The sequence below is a fragment of the Coregonus lavaretus genome (assembly GCF_964263955.1).
Source record: "Coregonus lavaretus genome assembly, chromosome: 7".
Classification (NCBI taxonomy): domain Eukaryota; kingdom Metazoa; phylum Chordata; class Actinopteri; order Salmoniformes; family Salmonidae; genus Coregonus; species Coregonus lavaretus.
The window spans coordinates 19,968,209-19,977,021 of NC_139994.1; positions in this window are offsets into that span (position 1 = coordinate 19,968,209).

Consider the following 8,813-nt stretch of genomic DNA (forward strand, 5'->3'; position numbering starts at 1 on the left):
CCCCCCACCCACTCTCCACCCTTTCTCAAATGTATGTGTGACTGTGATCTAAACAAAATATTTCTACAGTAGCTAATGTCCTTAGAAGAACTTGGCCCAGAGTTCACTATCACATGATTTACATAATCCTCTCTCTCCGTTACACAGTCAGTCAGTCTCTCTCTGTATCACATCTGTTCACTTCAGCTCCTTTCCTTACTAGGTGCTTTATTCATAAGGATGGTGGCTTTTAAAGGAGCACTCCACCCCAAAACTATATTTTGGTATTTGTTTCATTAGTCCATTGTTGATATAGTCCCAATATGCAAAATATATCATACAGGGATCATTTTGAAAGTTACATATCTTGAAAACTTGAGTACTGACAAGCAAAACATTTTGGGACTATGTCAACAAAGGACTATTGAAACAAATACCGAAAGATAGTTTTGGGTGGAATTGTCCTTTAAGAAGCAGGTAGTTCATACATCACATATAGCCTAGTCCCAGTCGGTGCATGGAGAGACAGATTAGTGTACTACTCCATTATAGTCCTACTGGGATTCTTGGAACTCAGCAATACATTTAGGCTAATGGGTCTTAAAACCAAGAAAATAGCTATTTCATTTATTGTGTGGCATATAAGGATACCAGTGTGCTGGAGTGTCTTTTCTGTGGGATGATGTTGTTTTATTCCAGTATGTTGTATTTATTCGTAGGGATGGTGTCTTTGCCTTTCATTGTGGTCTGCTCCGTGAGATGAGGGTTCATTATGAGGTGAATATGTGAGATTAATTTCCTGTCATGTGACGATGGTGTGTAAACATTTAACCGGTTGTCATGGCACTGTGACTGTGCTATGATTACACCTACGCTTGGCCCGTTGTCTCAGTTATGCCTCTCCAAATACTCACTCCAAATATAGGCTAGTAGCTACAGTAGGCTGCTACTCTGAATAATGTCCCCCTCTGATCCTGAGATACACTATATATACAAAGGTATGTGGACACCCCTTCAAATTAGTGGATTCGGCTATTTCAGCCACAACCGTTGCTGACAGGTGTATAAAATCGAGCACACAGCCATGCAATCTCCATAGAAAAACCTTGCAGTAGAATGGCCTTACTGAAGAGCTCAGTGACTTTCAGCGTGGCACCGTCATAGGATGCCAACTTTCCAACAAGTCAGTTCGTCAAATTTCTGCCCTGCTAGGGCTGCCCCGGTCAACTGTAAGTGCTGTTATTGTGAAGTCAACGTCTAGGAGCAACAATGGCTCAGCCGCGAAGTGGTAGGCCACACAAGCACACAGAACGGGATCGCCGAGTGCTGAGGCGCGTAGCTCTTAAAAATCGTCTGTCCTCGTTTGCAACACTCACTACCGGGTTCCAAACTGCCTCAGCACAAGAACTGTTCGTCGGGAGCTTCATGAAATGGGTTTCCATGGCTGAGCAGCCACACACAAGCCTAAGCGTCAGCTGGAGTGGTGTAAAGCTCTCCGCCATTGAACTCTAGGGCAGTGGAAATGTGTTCTCTGGAGGGATGAATCACGCTTCACCATCTGGCAGTCTGACGGATGAATCTGGGTTTGGCGGTTGCCAGGAGAACGCTATCTGCCCAAATGCATATTGCCAACTGTAAAGTTTGGTGGAGGAGGAATAATGGTCTGGGGCTGTTTTTCATGGATCGGGCAGATAGTTCCAGTGAAGGAAAATCTTAACGCTACAGCATACTATTACATTCTAGACGATTCTGTGCTTCCAACTTTGTGGTACCAGTTTGGGGAAGGCCCTTTCCTGTTCCAGCATGACAATGCCCCCGTGCACAAAGCGAAGTCCATACAGAAATGGTTTGTTGAGATCGGTGTGGAAGAACTTGACTGGCCTGCACAGAGCCCTGATCTCAACCCCATTGAACACCTTTGGGATGAATTGGAACGCCGACTCCGAGCCAGGCCTAATCGCCCAACATCAATGCCCGACCTCACTAATGCTCTTGTGGCTGAATGGAAGCAAGTCCCCGTAGCAATGTTCCAACATCTAGTGGAAAGCCTTCCCAGAAGAGTGGAGGCTGTTAAAGCAGCAAAGGGGGGACCAACTCCATATTAATGCCCATGATTTTAGAATGAGATGTTCGATGAGCTTTTGGTCATGTAGTGTATGTGGTTATACTGTGATGTCAGAAGTAGAAACAGAGACGGTAGCCTACCTGCAGACTCTGCAGTCTCAGCATTGTTGTTAGGTTGGGTGGGGGACTCAGGTGCAGAGACGGACACACGAACAAAGAGGGTGAATTAGGATGTAGTTTATTCAGCGTGTTTTGGCAGAGAGAAGCAGTTCAAGGTGGAGTAGCTTCAGGCCGGGGTAGGAGCTGAGTGGGGTGGAGAGCCAGTAGTCCTGAGAGCTGGATGACAAGGATATCAGACAACAGAGGAGCAGGTTGCGGCGTGGGAATGGCAGGCAGGCAGGCAGCAGGAACAGACGGGATCTGGTCGAAGGAGAGACAGGTTACAAACGTGGCAGAAACAACTATAATACTGAGAGAGTACAACTAAACTGAGATTTGCTGTACAGGGCCAAGTTACCACAGGTGGTGTAGGAACGAACTGGCGCTGGAGAGGTGTCCAGCCCGGGTAGATAACTGCTGTTTGATTGATGACAATGAGCCGCAGCTGGAGGTAACGGAGCATGATAGAGAATGGCCACGCCCCCTGACCTAGATCCTCTGACTGGTCTGCACAGCAGGGGGAGACAGACACAGACAACACACACACACAGGGAAAAAAGGAAAAGGGAAACAAGCGGAAACAGGACCAACAGTGCCGGACCGTAACAATTGTGGTGAAAAATAACATTTGAATCAATGTTTTCAGTGCGGACGTTCTTTTTTTCTAGACTATTTCAGGTCTACCAACTACTCGTAGGCTTATGTACAAATATTACGAGTGTGCTGGGTTTTGTCCTTATTTCAGTTACTAAAATGCCAGTAGTGTAACCTGTAATAGCCTCATAGAGCCCCAGACTCAGTAGTGTAACAGCACTCAGCATTAAATAGTCATCTGAAAGAGTGTCTGTAACCCAAGCAGGTGGCACTTTGTCATGATTAGAGTTTAATGATTTTTACCAGCTAGCTCATCAGAACGGCAGGATATGGCCACAAGCAGCAGCACATTAGAGGGCCTATTGTAATTGGACTTCAGAGCATCCCCATCAGCTACTAGTATGGTAAATGATGAAGAGCATATCATACTGGACAACAATTTGCAGGTCCTAGTATTCTGTCTAGGCTTCATCTGTTTTAGCACTTAAATTACAGTGTAAGTGAAGGTCATCATCATCATCATCATCGACATCATCATCATCATCATCATCATCGACATCATTATCATCATCGACATCATCATCATCGACATCATTATCATCATCGACATCATCATCAGCGCAAGCAGACGAGCTCAGTAGAAATAAGGAAATGATTGTAGACATGTAATACCCTTGAAACTGTTTGTGTGTGTGGAGCACAATGATCCTATCAAAGTTCTATGTAATTCTATGGTGTGTAGCGATGGTGCCTTTGACCTATTTAATCGCCCTAAAATGTCATTAATTTATTGATCAATTTCTGCCGAGGTTGATAATCAGGGGAGAGAATGCAGCCTACGCCATATACAGTACCATATACAGTGTGTGTGTGAGAGAGAGAGAGAGCGAGAGAGAGAGAGAGAGAGCGAGAGAGAGAGAGAGAGAGAGAGAGAGAGAGAGAGAGAGATTGAATGATATACAACCTCCTGTGTTTCTGTAAGGCACACAGTGTTCAGTCCCAGCTGTAGCCTGTATGTCCCAGACAGAGTGAGGAAAATGCAGAGCTCCTGCTTTTGACTCAATGAGATACAGCTGACAACAGCTGACTAGACCTGGGCTCAAGCGAGCCTTGAGAAAAAGACTAAACCAAATAAATTACGCATTTTCCATTGTGTTATACACTATTAGAAAAAAAGGTGCTATCTAGAACCTAAAAGGGTTCTTCGGCTGTCCTCATAGGAGAACCCTTTGAGGAACCCTTTTTGGTTCCAGGTTGAGCCCTTTAGGGTTCCATGTAGGACCCTTTCCACAGAGGGTTCTACATGGAACCCAAAAGGGTTCTACGTGGACCCAAAAAGGGTTCTACATGGAACCAAAAAGGGTGCTCCTATGGGGACAGCCAAATAACCCTTTCAGAACCCTTTTTTCTAAGTGTAGCTAACTAAACAGCAACACACTGCCACAGAGCCCAGAGGCTACAATACAACACTGATGTACAATACATCATTCTTTACACAGCAGCACAATATCCTCCACATCCTCTCACTCCACCAACTGTCCGAGGATGCTGGGTCAAGGCTCTGTGTCAGGACAGGTCACTGTTAATATGGCCCACGGACTGGCACAGCACAAACCTCAGCACCCTATCATGACCTTTATTAAAGTAGCCAGTTTCGGCAGGGGAGTGTGTGTGTGCATGTGTGTCTGTGCACGCGAGTGTGTGTGTGCACGTGTGTGTGTGTGTGTCTGCCTGCCCCCTCACATGTCAATGTGACAGAAAAAGTCATGTCAGCAGAAGGCAGCAATGCTGTGTCACATATCTCTTCCCTCCCTTTAGGTGGTTTTCATCAGCAGCGGGATAATGGATCACACAGTACAGTAGGAGGCATTGTTATTGTGTTTCCCAGGCTCTCTGCCTTCTAAATAGAGAAAAATCTTCTAGGCCTGGGGTCCTGAATCTGAATCACATAAAAAAGTTTGAAAGCCAAAGTTACTTTTTCACTGAGAAAATACAGACAAATTGTTTTGTTCTTTTATAACACTAATCTGCATACTGTAATTTCTATGCATAAACATTTTAATTATAGTGGCAATAAGGACGTTTTAATGCTCTTTACGACACTTTAGGATTTGGCATAATGGGGACAACGTGTTACGTATTGTTGTTATACACTCTTCTAGCTTCAAAGACACATCAAAACAAAGGGATCACAGATAAAAACATGATCATTCGACCCCTTACCGGGGACAAACAGCTTTTTGCATGGTTTCCGATTGTTTTTGGAAGTAGATTTTAATGCAGATCAAATTGCGAATGCGATGCAGAATGTTTTATATAATTGTTTTGCTTAGTTTACTGATAGATTATGTCCTACAGGCGTGGCTAAACTTCAGTTGATGGGTCCTCATTGGTCCATATGTATGGCTCAGTTGGTAGAGATAGCATTGAGCTTGTATCTGGATAAGAGCGTCTGCTAAATGACTAAAATGTAAATGTAACGTCAGGGTTGTGGGTTCGGTTCCCGTGGCCACCCTTACTTAAAATGTACACCACCGGTCAAAAGTTTTAGAATAGCAGAGTTTTGAGAATGCCAAGAGTGTGCAAAGCTGTCATCAAAGCAAAGGGTGGCTATTTGAAGAATCTCAAATATAAAATATATTTTGATTTGTTTAACACTTTTTTGGTTACTACATGATTCCATATGTGTTATTTCATAGTTTTGAATTCTTCACTATTATTCTACAATGTAGAAAATAGTAAAACATAAAGGAAAACCCTTGAATGAGTAGGTGTTCTAAAACGTTTGACCGGTAGTGTATGCACGCATAACTGTAAGTCGCTTTGGATAAAAGAGTTTGCTAAATGGCATATATTTTTAATTTATGTATGGTAGAGTTATTAAATGGGGATCAAACAAGCTGAATAGATCAACTGTTTAATAACTGTGACTCGTTAGTAGAGGTTTATCATGTCAGCCTCTTAATCAAAACAGAGACAGTAAACACAACAGCAACTATGATACTGTAATAATGCATCGCAATAACAATCTTACCCATGCTATTGCTAACTACTGTTACTACTGTCACGATAAAAGGCACTCAAGAGAATAATGTCAGAATTGAGAAGAAGGCTAGATTTATTTCTAAAAGACCAATATGTCAAAGTAAATGTGTCAAAGAGCACAGTCTACAACATGATGTCATTATGATTAGAAAACACATTAAGGAGGGAATGGGAAAGACGGTTAGATTGTGAGTCAACACTTTCACATGTACAGCAGGAGCCGTCCCATCAATTTACAACCTTTTTCTAAAACTTCATCCCGGGTGTCTCTCTCTTCATTCATCTCAATGTTCCATGCTGAGGTTGTGTGCAGTCTGGTGACTGTTGACTCTGTGAATAGCTTCCTGGGACGTGGAAGGATCAAGGTAAACGCTTCCTGAATGACTCATTGTTTGTCTAATTAGAAACCATGGTGGAGGAGTGTGTGTGTGTGTGTGCGTGTGAGTGTGTGAGTGTGTGAAGAGGAGCTTCTATATCCAGTCTGGGGTTTCCTCCCTAAATGCCAGTGTGCTTCTCACAGTGAGGCCTCTGAAGGTCAACTGAGTCACATAATCTCTACAGTGAAGAAGACAAATGACTGTGTTCAATGATTAGATGATAAATGTCATGGTTTGATTTGATTTGGATTCCTTATGAATGCCTTTTCTTTGTTATTTTGTGAAAGGATGCTTACTTGGCCATGAATTCACTGATGAATCATGAAGGTACTGCTGCCTTTGTCACTGCAATCATAACACAATGGGTGTAGTGCAATAGAGCTTTTTCCAGTGTGTTCCTCACACTGCAATACAGTGTGTGTCTATTGTGACAACATTTTGACCCCTTGGGTCTTTCTCAGGTCTTGAAATACTGTATGTAACTGTAAATAACGGCACCTTATAACTGTAAATAACTGCACCTTATAACTGTGAATAACTGCACCTTATAACTGTGAATAACTGCACCTTATAACTGTAAATAACTGCACCTTATAACTGTAAATAACTGCACCTTATAACTGTAAATAACTGCACCTTATAATTGTAAATAACTGCACCTTATAACTGTAAATAACTGCACCTTATATTGATTGATATACTATATTTTCTCTCTGCAGGGGATGACCTGGTACATATCATGTCTGAAGTACAGGGAACGTTGGAGTTTTCTGTAGAGCTGCACAAGTTTCACAATGTGGATCTCTTCCAGAGAGGGTGAGTGTAACGGAGGTGGACCGGTGAATCACACTCCTGTGATGAGTAACCTTGCCAAGTGACCTGAAGACTTGGGTCAGCTCCCCGGGCTAATTGTTAGGGCTAATTGTTAGGCTTTAGTTCAGAGGGCTAACACATTCCTGTGGCATGTAGGAGACTTGGGTTCAAACCACAGTCTGACAGTCTCCATCTGTATCTCTGGCTGCCTCATAGTTAATATTCATACCCACTGCAGTCTTAATGATAACGATAAAACTGACAGTTATGATTTAGAAAAGGGTAATCTTTATGCCGTACGGCAGGATGTGTCTGAGGACAGATATGGGCCCTGGTAGTGCGCTACATAGGGAATAGGGTGCTATCTGGGACACAGATACGATGTAGAATAGGGTCATCTTCATCCAATACAGATACAGTGTATCTGCTGAGAGATTATAACCTGGCATCTGGCTAGCCTCTGGGTTGTGACTCTGGCTGACTGAAAGGCCAGCTTTACCCAGATAAGATTTTCCTGGCTCCAAATAGGACGGGTGGGGGACAGGGGGGGGGGGGGGGCTAAAGCTTTTTCATGATATAATCCTTAGCTAAGCCTGAGTGCACTAATATTTGAGTTTTTATGGATGGCCATGTCTGCCATGTTTCTGCTCCAAACAGCATCAAGGAGGGAGTAGGTCTGATGGGAGCACAGAACAGCGAGACAGAGAGTTAGAGAGTCCTGTCCAAGTGACTGCTGATGTAAAGATAACACAGTGATTTGCTATTGTGAGATAAGGAGAAATGTACAAAGAAAGACCATTAGGTTAAAAATCTATGCAAATCTTATATACAGCCCTGAAAAAGCCATTCACTTGTACGTTTTATACAAACCCTATAGAGGAGTTATTGCATTAAACAAAAGTCTTTGATGTTTTGAACCAGTAGATGGTGATTAGAGCAGCGCAGGCCTTCTAGTTGAGCTTAATGAATGGTGAATTAGTCGCTTCTAACATTGCTCTTAATGTTATAATCTGGTTTGATTGATAATCCTGGCTGTAGTTTCTAGGAGCATGTCTCCATTCGAAGTCCATTTGAAGAAGTATTGATTAGTCTGTACTGGTTGCCAATACATCCCCAGTGTGTGATACCCAGAATGCACTCTGCCAACCAGGAACCATCTGTTTATTACGTTCTAACTAGCAGCAGGTACAACGCCACAATGAATGCATGTTTCCACTGTTGTTTGTATTTGAAATGTGTTCAAATGTCATAATGAGGCAGTGCATGATATCAAGACAGACTACAGGTATATTGAATATCGTATCCACATCCCCGTTCTCTCTGTTATATTTTTTTCCACAGTACACTCTGACTCTAACCATAACGGGCCTTACAATGCGTTTCGTACAGTTGCGCTGTCACCTGCTTAAAGCTTTTTTTCGAACGATGACTCAACCCTTATTTATTAATCAACCTTCAAAACCTTTTCCACTGTCACGCCTCCATCTTCCAGAGGTGGTCACTCGCTAAAACCCCGATGATGCCATGTCTGTGCTCACAGCTAGAATCTGGTCTCTTCCATCGCCGATGGGTCTCAGGGGACCCAATGCTTTTACACAGAACCACATCCATTCACTCAACAATAAAGTGACCTCTGAAGATGCGTGTTTCACTGCACTTTTCATACCCATATCTTTTTGACGGGGGAATGCTGTATGTCAGCATTTGCAGGATGATAATAGTATATTACATGTTTTATATTTAAACATTGATTTACCAGGTAAGTTGACTGAGAACACATTC